This window comes from Dermacentor albipictus, chromosome 2 (assembly GCF_038994185.2).
Source record: "Dermacentor albipictus isolate Rhodes 1998 colony chromosome 2, USDA_Dalb.pri_finalv2, whole genome shotgun sequence".
In the NCBI taxonomy this organism is placed as follows: Eukaryota; Metazoa; Arthropoda; class Arachnida; order Ixodida; family Ixodidae; genus Dermacentor; species Dermacentor albipictus.
In genome coordinates this window covers 140935359-140948896 of record NC_091822.1, presented here as the reverse complement: position 1 = coordinate 140948896, position 13538 = coordinate 140935359, and the positions used below count along the sequence as shown (strand labels likewise).

General features: G+C 50.3%; 1 protein-coding gene across 5 annotated transcripts in view; it reads right to left on the bottom strand.

The window, feature by feature from the left end:
* LOC139056115 (autism susceptibility gene 2 protein-like) overlaps positions 1–13538 on the bottom strand; it is a 444462-nt gene that overhangs the window by 171468 nt on the left and 259456 nt on the right. The window lies entirely within an intron of this gene.

The window sequence follows — 13538 nt, the reverse complement described above, 5'->3', positions numbered from 1 at the left end:
CGCAGAAAAAAAAAAGGAAGAAATAAATACACGAGAAACCTAAACAGCGACGGCACTCTGCACAGAGTAACGAGAACGGGAAACAGAAAATAAGAGGGAATACAAAAAAAGGAAGAAAGAACGACAGTAAAAAGGAAAAATATGGCGAGAAGACCAGTTTCCAGAGAGGAGGTATGAATAGAAAACAAACTAAGAAGAAAAACGGGGATCCGAGAAAGACAATCTCTCGCACAAATAATCGTCAAATATCCGCCGGAGCGAACAAACCTCCCGTTCCCTTTTCAGTCATCTCGTCACGCACTCCTCGCTGCCCTTTGCTTTATTTCTTGGTTTCTCGCTCTGGTTCTGCGCCAGTTCGTTCCTTTTCCGCGCCCTTCGTCTGCAGCCGCTCCTTTTTGCCCCAGCGAATCACAAAGGAATAGAAGCAGCGGGGAGAGTGGGGGTGGAATCGGAAAGAAAGAGACAAAAAAAGAAAAAAAAACAGGAAGAGCGAGAGAAAGACACACACAACCGAGCAGTGAGAAACTACGAGGAAGCGCGCGCGAGGGGGAAAAAAAAACGAGCAAAACGGGACGAGAGGAAGACGAACTGTCGACAAACTGCGGGGTTCGAGAAATTGATTTCTGCCACCGAGGTCCCCCCCCCCCTTCCTTCCCGCACGCGCCTTCTCTTTATTTCCGCCCCATGGGCTGCCCCCGGTGGTGGTTCCCCAGTTCTCCTTCGCTTCTCTGGTTCTTATTCTTTCTTTCTTTTTCGACCTCCTTCTCCATCTCGCTATTCTACCCCGTGATTCCAATGCCTCTAGACTTCTCTTATGTTTTTGTACGTACAGCCCACACTTCGTCCTCGTGCCCTTCCATCGCCCTCTCGTCTCCTTCGGTCGTCTTTGTAAATCTGGATGCCGAGTCTTCGCCGCCATATCGCTTCTCCCTCGGAAAGGAGGGACACGCGCCGATTCCTTTTGATTATCTGGGCATGACAAAAGCAGCGCTATGCGGACTTCCATGTGCGTGCGTGAGTTCTGTTTTTATATAAATGTGAGTGAGTGAGTGAGTGAGTGAGTGAGTGAGTGAGTGAGTGAGTGAGTGAGTGAGTGAGTGAGTGAGTGAGTGAGTGAGTGAGTGAGTGAGTGAGTGAGTGAGTGAGTGAGTGAGTGAGTGAGTGAGTGAGTGAGTGAGTGAGTGAGTGAGTGAGATGGGTTTTGCAGCACAGTAACTGTTTCTCTGAAGAGCACAGCTCAACTGCACTGTACTAGAGAGGGAAGGCTGACCCGTGTAGAGCCGCCGAAAGGGAGGTGAAGGTGAGAAATAAGAAGTCAGGCGGGAGGAGAGAGGTGCCTAGGTGTGCGTACGCAGCATGCGGGACGAAGAACGGGCGCAGTTTTCTCGGGTGCACTAAATTTGCCAGCGTCGCGAAACGATGCACGTCGCAATTACGGCCTCTGTAATGCAGTCATGCATGTTTCGCTGAGTACGTTTAAAAAAAAGAAAAGAGGAGAGAGAGAGAGAGCGGTTTTATGCTTACCGCTGCACTGTTCTTGCTCAAATATTGTTGAAAGATAGCATTTTGTAGTCTACGTCGTTACGTATAGCACTTGGCACAGTGAATTTACCTGCGCTTATGGGGATGCGAGCTGCTGCCGCGACAGCGCAAGCATAAACTTGTGTCGCCGCCTGCCGTCAGCTGCAGAAAGCAGCGTTTCAGGGAGGGCAGTCACGTGTTCGCTGAACATAAGTGCAGACAAATGTGCACTTCTTTCTTAAATACCAGGCAATTAATTGTGCCAAGTGCCCTACTAAACGACGCAGACTCCAAAATGCGATCTTTCAGCAAAATTTAAGCAAGAACAGTACAGCGGTGAGCCCTAAACCTTTCCCCCCCCCCTTTTTTTTTTAAACGTACGCAACAATATACGGAGGACCCGGTACGTAGCGCGCCATTGTCTTTCATGATGCATTCCAATTTACACTAGAAGCAGCGTCCCTACGAAGTCTGTCACTAAGCTAATCTCTCAATTTATCATTAAACTTTGTTGCTGACTCTGGGACACAGTTGACAAGATTTGGATTTAGAGACTGAAACGACTTCCGTGCCCAAGTACCGAAAGTCTGACTGAGTTCTACTGGGATACAAGCAGCTATAGACGACCCTTATAGCGGAGCAGTTTGCTCTAGACGAACTAGATGTCGCTTCCGGCGTTGCGCTGCAGGTTGCCTTAGCCGGATGGGAAACAATTACTCCTTCTACACAGCTACCGTGCGATAAGCTGTCGGGAATGAAAGCGGGCGATAGCTAACGCACTGCACTTCATTCACGCTGAAAAAATGTGGAACGGTAGAGGGAAGGCTTGTGCAGTAGTTGGCTGGCAGTAGTTGGATGCAAAAATGATGACTGGCATTTTAAAGGGGCACTAAGGGCAAATACTAAGTCTACGTGAACTGTTTAAATACCATTCGAGAAACCTCGTAACGCTTCTTTTGTGCCAAGAAAAGACTTAGTTTACGAGAAAGTTGCATCTGAAGGGTCCAAATACCTTTTTCGGAATTCAAATCTCCCGCCACCAAACCGGAGGGGGGGGGGGGGGGGGGAGTGGTGAATACGCCATCACCACCCTATGCTGCCGTCGGGGAGTAAAACGGCATCCGACAGACGGCGGTACCGAGCCAAGATAGCGCGATGGATTCGCCGTAGCAGCTGCTTTTTTGTCAAGTGGAGTAGACCGTCCCGGCAACCCGCGACATCACATGGAAGTTGAATTCTCTACTACGTGCAGTTTGTGCGAGTTTCACGAGTCAGCAAAACCAGCGCAGCACTACGCGATAACGAAACTACGGAAACGCAAAGGCGTGGACGGAGCGGAGGCGAGCGAAAGCAAAACCTTTCGTAATTGCAGAGAATGCTTTTTTCATAAGAAGAAATAGAACTGAACGGGTAGCATTTTATTTCGTCTTATAATACAATACATTTTTTTTCAACGAGTGGTTGAGTACTAGTTATATAATTTAATTGAGGAGTGCTTTCGTCATCGGGCAAGTACTTGAATGTCCCAGGGGGTGTCTAATCATGTCCCACATTTATCTCAATTTCTCGATTATTAAGGCTCCGTTCGCGGTAATATTTGCCTTTAGTGTCCCTTTAAGGAATGGAATGAATCTGTGTGGCCCAGTTCACGGTCCAGTGCTACGAAAGGACGGCCTGTGTTGCCCACCCTTCGCTCTGCACGGCTTTCCTCAAGGAAAAAAAAAGAAATTTACTCATCCGACAGCGCTGTGTCGCTAACATCTAAACAAAGGACTTACACCGCAAGCAGTGGACGCGCCTCACTTGATCAAATGTGGGAGCACGCCCACGGGATCGCTGCGAAAATTGTCCATATAGTGCGCAAGGGAACGCAATCCTCTTCTATTTCTGATATATTGCATACAGCTCGTACGAGATGTCACACGTGTACTAATTTCTCATTCGTATGTATTTCTCCCCCGTTACTGAAACAATTCCTCCAACGGTGAAAAAGAAAAATCAATTGATTCCGGCCATCAGGGCTCAGCAAGTGGTACTTCGTGACTCCAATAGTTCGCAAAAAAAGACGCCAAAAGACTTTTCTTATAACTAAATTCTATGGGAGTAATGCAAGCTATATAAAAGCAATATACCCTTTCGCGCCTGCTGCGCTGACTTCTGTGTGGAATTTCGCAATCCTTTTCCTCAACGTTTCTTACTTCTTCACATTGTTTTTTTTTTTTCGTACTCTGGTCGCGGTGGGTAAGGCGTCATCGAAGAAGAACACAGTAGGAAGAACTTGGGTAAATAGACCGATAATGTTCTGACGCACAACATTAAAAAAAGAAAGCTATGACGCATCAGTATATACGACGACGTTGACATATGAAGCTTTCGACCTTCCGGCGATCCGCAGCGCAACCTTTTACACGACCTTTCATGAGATCATTGACATCAATTATGTGGACGACGACATTTCAAGTCATGCGTAGATTAGCTTGCGAAACCGCTTTTCAATTATATTCAAAACCCGCACGGCTGCTTTTTATCGTGCGATAAGAAATCCAGAAAATGAGCTATACAAGAGCCAACAACAAAAATAATGCCAAGGAACACCTACCGCGATGAAAGACATTAAAAAAAAAGTTGCTCTAAATAAGCCACGCTGTTCGCTAACAGCTCTCAAGCAAAGAGGACACACGCCAGTATATAGGCAAGATAATCCTTTACTCTGTGAAGACACTGAAGAGTACAAATAATCAAGACTTGTCAGAACACGTCGCTGCGGCGCCCCGACGCGCTACTCCGGAATCCAACGAACTACATTACACAGCGAAAAGGCGCGCATCAGGAACAACCCTACACCCGAGATCAAAACTGAACCACGACTAGTAAACGACGAGAGGCGCGTGAGGACGTGCTCTACTTATGCGACTGCACGCAGAAGGCAGAGCTGTACGTGCAAAGCACTGCGTATCCTGCCCGCGTGTCGCACCGCAACACATAGAATTACAGATAAGCACGATACAAAACGACGGTGACGTCGCAACTGCCAACATTTACACGCTCAAACAAATGGATGCGCCTAGGCGACAGAGCTAACGACTTCCGTGCCACGACCATCTACAAAATTTATGTATACACCATGGCAGTGTTTTGGCCAGCTAGTCACTACTTCGGCAATATAATTTTAGTGGCTCCCTCTTTCTCTCTACATGGGCAATGTTTAGATGGAGAGAACCAGTAGAAGTAAAAGTGCGCAAGTAAGCATGATTTCAGCGAAACCGCAGCGAGCAAGAGAGGGAAGCAGCGGGCAGGGAGAGGGAAACGCGAATACCGCCGCAAGAGGTAACGATGGCCGCTGTTTCAAAAATGCTGGCCCAACATCGGCTCAATCAGACGGAGCGAGCTCGCCCAACCTGCCATCACTTCTCCCTCTCCCTCACACACACACACGCACGCAGGCCCGCTTTCTCCGAGATGGACGGCGTGGCGAGGGAAGCAGACTTTGACAAATGGACCCGGGCCAAAGAGCCGCGGGCGTCAGGAGTGCGAGTAGACGACTAACGCGCAGCTATTCTTGCCGCGAAGAAAGGCCGAAAAGAGGGGGGCGAGGAAAACGGTGAGGGGGCTATTCCAAAATGCCGTGCGTGAAGCTGCATTGCCCTAGAAAGCAAACACCCACACGCGCTCGCTCGCTCGCTCGACAGCTGCACTGCGACAAAAATTGTGGGCGGTGGCAGCGCACCTCGGAGAAGTCCCATTTTTCACCGCGCAAACGAGACGCAATGAAAACGTAATGGACCGCGGGACAACTTTGCGCGCTGTTCGTGAAAGCCACAGAAAGAGTGTATACCGGCTGCTTTTGCGCCTGCAACTGATCTGGCTCCTTCTAGCCCACTCGTTTGTTGAAACGTGAGGAATAGCTCTTACTACCAACCCTTCTTTTTCGGAATGGACTAAAGAACAAGACCGACAGAACGGCATTAGAATTAACTGCACGCTATAGTACACCAATGACTACAGTGTCAATCACCGACGGAGAACAGCAGCGCACGGCAAAACTAAACCCAGCGCTGATCGGAATGATAACATTTATCCGCTGCGTTACGCCGACCATTCGCTTCACGTAGCGATAGATACCGTCATCAACGAAACGCAGTGGCCCAACAGAACACTCGCAGTAAGCAGCCCCCCCCCCCTCCCCCCATAACACTCAACTAGAGATAACATCACACCCAGAATATACACATCGAATGCGCGTACTACACCGCGTGACCCAGGCAAGAAATCGGTGCCGCTACAACTGCGCGCCTACGCGCAGCCGCGTCAGGTATGTAGTAGACGGAACGAGTTGTGAACTAAAGTCACAACGTTTTCCCCGTCAGTGCAACATAGCGGCATTGTGGTGTAAACCTGTGTGCCACTCGGGCGTTAACTATCGGCCACCGAAAGAAGACACCAATTACTCAAGCTCCTTTTCAACATTCAGTATACGAGGGCGCACGCAACCACGGCCGGTCAGAAAACACACGAACTCACTTCGCAAACTTATCAACAGCCAGACGCTGTATACAGAAAAGGAGAAATTGCGGAGACCGAGAAATAATTGGGAGTTGCGGCAGACGGGACTCACCGGCGAGGGAACGTGCAGGTCGCGGTTCGGCGCATGCGCAATAAAGAAGCGCGCCCGGCAGTGCGTTGGACCGCCCGCGAGATCTTCCACGCCAGGTCGAGACCGCGAGAAGGGCACAACTGAACGATGAGCGAGCGAGAGCTTGCACCATCCGCACCTATCATATTCCACGGTCAAACCCTTTCCCGTTCCCACTATATTGGTTGTTGTTTTTTTCGTTTTCTGCCAGGTTCGCCGCACGGAAGGATATCTAACAAAACAAAGCACGCGGTTGACTGTTCCCAGCAGGTGCGCTGCATTAAAAGATCCCCGCCGCAAACGAACGACCCTGTTTGCGCTGTTTCCAAAACCCATGCGCCCGTCCTTGTCCCGCATAGGTTTCTGTGTTCCATTTTTTTTTCTTGGTTTTTTTTTTTCAGCCTTTCCATCTTCGACCCCTCGTTTCTACGGTCCCTGGCAGAACGTACTAAGCTTTGGAACTAGCTAGGCCCCGTGAGGCGGATTTATTATTTTTTTCTACCCAAGCGGCTACAGCTAACCGCGCAGCACCAGTCAACGTTCGTTGTTTAGAAAGTAGTTCGAGAGTGTACATGCCATTTCCGACAGCTGCAGCAGTTCATGGACGGGTTAGTGCAACTGCGCGTCGAGTTTGGTACACCCGCACACACCCACACACATACATGCCAAGTGCGCACGCGAAATAACTTCATACCTTGGTTTTTTGACGAATTTGACTACTCAAACGAAACCGGCTCTAAACTGCGCGCCCTAATGCAGTTATACGGTGCAGGAGTCTTATAAATTTCTTGTGCGAAAAGGAGAAAAAATATTGATCGTCTCGTTCAGCGACTCGCGCTCGTCCTAGCAAGCTAAAAAATCAAGGTCATGCGCTATAGTTCCGTTCCATGATACGAGATTGACTGACCGATTCCTTTTAACGCAATAGTGGGGTATGACACCGTAGAATCAAAACTTGCCGATTAATTCTGATCTCGCTGGGGTTCTTCACGCGCATCCAAAGCTCCGTGCGCGAGCGCGTCTTGCACCGACTTTCTTACGACCCATCGTGATGCGGCTGCAGCAGCCAGGAGTCGAACCCACGGGCCTTCTGTTCGGCAGCAGGATGTCTTACATAGACACTGAGCCAGCATGGCGTGTTCGCCATACACGAGGGAGCGAGCGAACACAAAACCTGCTATAAAGAAGGAATAGGAAATGGCGCACAACGCAAGCAAGACTAACAAAACGTACTTATTACCAGCGTATCTTGGCCAGCGGTACCTCTTTGGCAGCGCAAGGCGTTTGTCGCGTAAATGCCCGCGTTATCAGACACGACGTTTACACGGAAGCAGAGGACGAAAGAACATCGCCTAAACAGAATCGTTCGCTTGTGCCCGCATTTGTTGCCTTTTTTTTCTTTTTTTTAACCTTATGTGTTATAGGTAGAGAAGTTCGCTGGCTGCGACGTCGAGAACTTGTTCGAAGCTATCAGAGATCTCTATCATGTTTAGCCGGGAGAACCCACACGAAGAACCGGCAGCGGACACACCTAAAACTGGTTATAAATATACGCGCGACGAGGCAGCCCGTGTGCCATAACCTGATACGCCTAGAAATCGAACAGGAAACGATATTACGATCGATAGTGTAGTCGCCAAAACGAAGGCCTAATGCCCGTTAATGAGCCAGCAGGAGAAAAAAAGAAAAGACAAAGAGGAAGAAAAAAAAAACGCGCGCTCGTTGGCACAGCCGAGGATTGTCGCGCGCCTCTACGTTGTCCTTCAATTAAACACGCAGCAAGCACGGAAGTGCGACGCAGCGAAATGTCGTCGACGTATTTTTCACTTCGTGATCATCGACAGCGGCATCGTGGCACGGGAGTGGATGAGAGGGGGAGGGCTCGCAGCTATCTAATGGCAGCTATGTAAGTACCGGTCATTACGCCACTCGTGCGCGTCCAACATCAGCACTAATTCACCGTTATGCGACCAAGAAGTCGCAACGGAGTCAATAGCACGGCGTGCTTTTGCAGCGTTAGCCTAACGGCGGAAACAGAAACGCGTGCATATCAAGATGCGGTCCGCCAGTTGCCGTCTTTTACGTTAGAGAGATTTACTTTGTCCGTAAGCTTCTTACCGTTTAGGGCTTACCGGATGGAGGCGCGTGGGCGGCAGTATAGCGAAGGTGGCAGCGACATCCAGTGACACTTTGTCAAACTAGAATGCGTCTGAAATTTAGCTTTTTTTATATCACGTGAGAGTTCTCGCCGAAGGAACACCGCAAGAAGCACTGCGCGCTAACCACATGTCGCCATACCAACGTCTTACACCAGCAGTTAAGTAGAATATGGCAGGTCACTGCAGTATACTGAATGTGCGCCCTATGGTTAAACATTGCGTCGGAAGATGTCACCGCCAACGTCGTTGCTGCCGTACACCTCACCGGTAACCCGGTATTCCGCAGACGCTAACACGTTAACAGACGAGTTAAAACTCCCTGTAACTGCAATTGCGCGACGGATCGCGGTCTTTCTACACCGCAGATGCTGCGTCGCCTATAAACGGACGCCGCCGAATGTCGTGGCCCGAGTGCGGGGAAAATAGTGTCGCGTCCTCAATCGCAACACAAGGCCTAAGCAACCACGCACGCGCGACACCTAACGATGCAACAGGGCGGCCAGGCGACAAAGTTTGCCACCGCCGACGCAAGAGCACAAGCGCCGCCTAGCGTCGCATGAGAGCTGCAATTCTTCCATAAAAGGTGTCGCTATAGCCATTACTACACGAATAATAATAATAATAATAATAATAATAATAATAATAATAATAATAATAATAATAATAATAATAATATAAAATAAAAATAATAAATACAACGAAAGAAAGGAAAAAAGAAGAAAGATTATCTCTTTTGAATTAATCGCTGCAAGCGACACGCTCCACTATAAAAATCTAGTTTCTCTCTACTTCTAACCATATGGAAAACCGCCTGCTTCTTGGCCAATCCCCAATAGTGGGTACGCGTCACTGTCTGGGACACAAGACAAGACAAGACAGACTGCTGTCATGGAAGAACTATAGGCAGCGAAGCGAGAAGTCGGGACTTCGTTGCGCTAAACGATCGTCTTCGACACCAGAACCCACTGACGGTGACCTCTTGAGCAATTTAAGTAGTAGGGAAAGGCGCGCTTGCCTGCGGCGGCGCTTATCATTCTTGACTCGTAAGGCGCCTGCATGCTGCAAGAACTAATGTTTGGCCGTACCTCGAAATGCATTCCCGCTAGTTGTACGACGCGGAAAAGAAAAAAAAAGGAACGAAAGAAAGGGAAAACGAAGAAAAATTCGCAGCAAAACGGTTTTCGCCTGATGGACGGGCGTAAGACAGCTTCGAACTCCTTCCAGCCGAATTCACAAAGCGTGACAACGGCTAATCCTCCCTACAAACGGCCCATTTTAGGGCAGCCAGAGCCGCCCAAAGGAAGAAAGAAGGAAATACGGAAGGGCAAGGCCGAGCGCTACCACACACACACACACACACACACACACACACACACACACACACACACACACACACACACACACACACACACACACACACACACAAAAAAAAAAAAGCTATATAGAAGCCCGGCGAGAACGGCCACTTGTACACCAGAAATAAAACACCACCACCCTTCAACCACCGCGGGGAAAGAAGCCGGCGGCGCTCGACGATCGACAAACAGCCGCGACAAGCTGCAAGATAGACCGACGGAGGAAGACGCAAAAGGTCTGCGCCGACCTCGATGGTGCCGCCGCCGCCGCCGCCGCCGCCAAATCGCTTCCGCGGCAATAAAGAAGCGCGGGGGGGATCCTCCGTAAGTAATACTTAAAGGCACGGCCAGGGCGAGACAGAGCGAGGTCTTTCTGCAGCAGGAAAGACGCACGACAGCAAGTTGCGGGTCGTTAAAACAGAAGAAAAAAAGCAATGAGGCAACCAAGAGCGTTATAAAACTGCGTCGTGTGGCCGTGCGTTCAAAGAAACGGCCCGTGGAAAAGGAATGATCGCCTAGGCAGCAAGCGTTTAAAGAAAAAGCGCCATAATCGAAGCAATTCGCACGATAACAGATGTCGTTGCTAAGTGCTACCGGACCGCACGTTGCAGGAAAAGAAGAAAGTTTCGCCGAAACTCGCACGCAGTTCTCGAAAATAGAAGTCGTCCATCTTTGAAAGCGTATACACAAACGGTTTCCCCGCTGGTCCGTGGAGAACCTTACGGCCATCCACCATAAATGGTTCGAAGCCTGGCCTGCAACAACCACGGCTATCTAAAATAAGACGCAGAGAAACCGAGTAAGACTTTTCTCACGCTCTGTTCCTCCTTTTTCGATGTACACACGAGCTTCTGATCCTTGTTCTGTGCTACACAATGGCCAGGACATTATGTGCGCTACAGAGAAAGGCGAAATAATCCACCTCAGAATTCATTGCTTGGTGGAGAACCGCCTAATACAATTTCGATTCTTTGTTCTTCCTGTTAGCCTTTCTTTGCTCGGTTGTAAACTGTCAATTTGCTAATGAAGCAACAGCGTTCTGGGAGCAGCCTACTTCCATTATATCAGACAAACTATTTTTTCTTTTTTCAATGAAATGCTCGCACTCTCATTTTTAACACGCACCACGGAGATAGGGAGAAATAAAGAACGTATAGAAACGCAGGGACGCTAACCATAGGTAGTTCTGGTTTCCTAACCTGCACGAAGAGAATGGGTAATGGAACAGAAAGAGAGAAAACGGAGATATATAAAGAGAAGTGGTGCTCACATATACAGGCAGACCGAGTCTTAATTGTCGTCCGTCGTAAACATGTATTGCGCTTTAACGTGCGCTCACTGTACATGCAACTAAACGCGTCTTTAACTATGCACGCACAAAATAACCAGCACCGCAACTCGGCTCTCTACTGTTGTGCACGCCTTGCCGAGTCGGGACACCCTGCATCTTAGTCTGCACGCCAGACGAGACAGAGGCACGCAGCCCACTTCTTCCTTTTTTTCTTTTTCCACTCCAAGCAGAGTAATCGAAAGGCCCCGAAGAGACATCTCGACAGCGCCGCAGACTCGGAACGAAGCCATCGCGCGGACAACCGGCGTGCGAGTAATACGGGAAGCCCCCTCCCCTCCCCCCCCCCCCACTTCCAGGGGTATACACACTCGCGCGCAAGGGTGGAGTGGCCCTCGCAAGCTCGCACGAGTGGGCGCGCGCCTAACGCGCCGGTCGAACGGGAGCGCGCGAGTGCGGGCCGACTCGCCGGCGGGTTTAATGAGGCGCGCATTATCGAATTAAAGGCTCCCGCGAAGCGTTAACCGGGCCAGCTGGACCAGCCGCGCCCCTGGCGCGATGCGGGAGCCGCGCGCGGGGGGGGGGCGGGCACCTCTCGCTGACAAAGCGTCGTCCGGCCGCGCCGGGGTTCGGATAGTTAATTCGCATGCGGGGGAAAAGCCGACGAGAGCGAGGGGAGCGGAATCCCAACGGCCCGTGCAGTGCCGCGTCGTTCTCGGCGCCCTCGTAGTCGTAGTCGTCGCCGTCGAGCTAGCTGCACGTGCCCCCCCCCCCCCCTCTAACCCCCACCTCCACCACCCGCATTCGTTCTTTCCCGCCTTCGTAGACACACACGAGTCGCACGCAGTTCAACGGCCAGGGCTGCTCGGCTGACACCCCTCGCGGTTCATCAGTCAACCCTTAATTGCCCGCCGCCGCCGCCGCTACCGCTCCGCAGATTGGCGTATTCGTGTCGGGCGCACGGGCGTGCGCGCCTATACTTCTCGCGCGTGAAAGGGCGGGGGGCGACCGCGGCGCGAGCCAAGTAGTGGCGGACCTCCAACCGCGCGGTAATGAATCGTTCAAGCGCCGGCACGAGCGAGGCGCGTGCGTTTAGCTTTTAACGCGCTAACGACGACGACGACGACGACGACGTGTCCGCCATTGTCTCGTACATTGGCGCACGCACTTTTCCTATTCAGCGCCTTCGCTGGGAACGACTGTACGCTAGCGCGATACTCCATCTGATGCGACGAAATGTGGGCACTGATTACAAACACTGGCAGCTAATGGCGAATCGAGAGGTAACGCCGATGCATGACCTTTCACCCGCCAAGCGCTTAAGACGGTTCGGCTACCTGCATGCACCGATACGAAATGATTAAAGGGACACTAAAGTGAAAAATGATTTCTTCTGCATCAGTAAATTACCGTTCTACAACACCAAAAACACCACTCTTACAACGATAAGACGTTTGGTAAGCCAGAAAAAGTGCAAGAACGAAATACTGGTGGCGACGCCTACTTGAGTTTCCGCACCTGGGGGCTGTGACGTCTTGGATTTTGATGGCATCTTCCAGGGCCTACTAAATATATATAGCCGTACAGATTGACTACATTGTGTTCTAAAGGAACCCAATAATCAACACGGCAGGTTTCGGGAACCTTTACTCAGCCGACGCGGCCCATACACGAAAACATACTTTGGAATCCCTGACGTTACGCTGACGTGTCGGCGCTGGGGTTTCGGCGCGCAATTCAAATACTGATACTTGGACGTTCATTTTCTCATCTAATAATCAAACTATTTTTTTAAATGACTGCCTGCAGGGTTCTCAAGCAATGCTTCATTAGTTTAAACTGATTTATTCTTTCGCTTTAGTGTCCCTTTAAGGTCGATACAAACGCGCGCCGTTGGTGAGGTATCCGCGCCAGCGCTTTTAATAAAAGTTCAGTGAAAACAGTGCAGCCTGTCAACGGCAGAAGACAAACCTAGTAGTGGCTGGTGTTTTTCCACGGCCGATTGAAAAGAGGAACATTCAAAAGCGGTATCTATAGCTGCAGGGACTTATTATCGCAGCGTATGAGTTCTTAAGCTAAACCTCGTGCAAGTGATTTGCACTGTGTCTTCGAAAGAGGCGACGTCTTCTAGTGTGGAGTGAATACTAGCGGGCGAGTTCTCAAACACTTAAGACTTGTATCGCTTTATTTCTGCAGGAAGGTGACTACCCTTCATACCAGCGGACAGTGAAGAGAAGCCCCCCCCCCCCCCCCCCCTGCAAGTCAAGGACACGGTTTACGCCATAACATGCGTCCTCCGTCATTGCTGCTCCCCACTTACGGTTGCATCGTGTCCATATGTGAGCAACAGTGACGAAACTGCTCCATTCAAAACGACAACAACGGTACTTAAAACGCCCTTTCGCGCCACACCCTTTCCTTCGCTACCTGAGATAACACTTTCTCGGCAAAAGGTGTGGCACTGCAGAGGGCAAGAACTGGTCACTGGAAGCCGCAGAGGCTCCGGACAAGCGGAAAGCCTCCAAACCGCGACCACCGGCCGTGGGCACTCGGCTGTCACCTATAGACACGCGCACACGCGG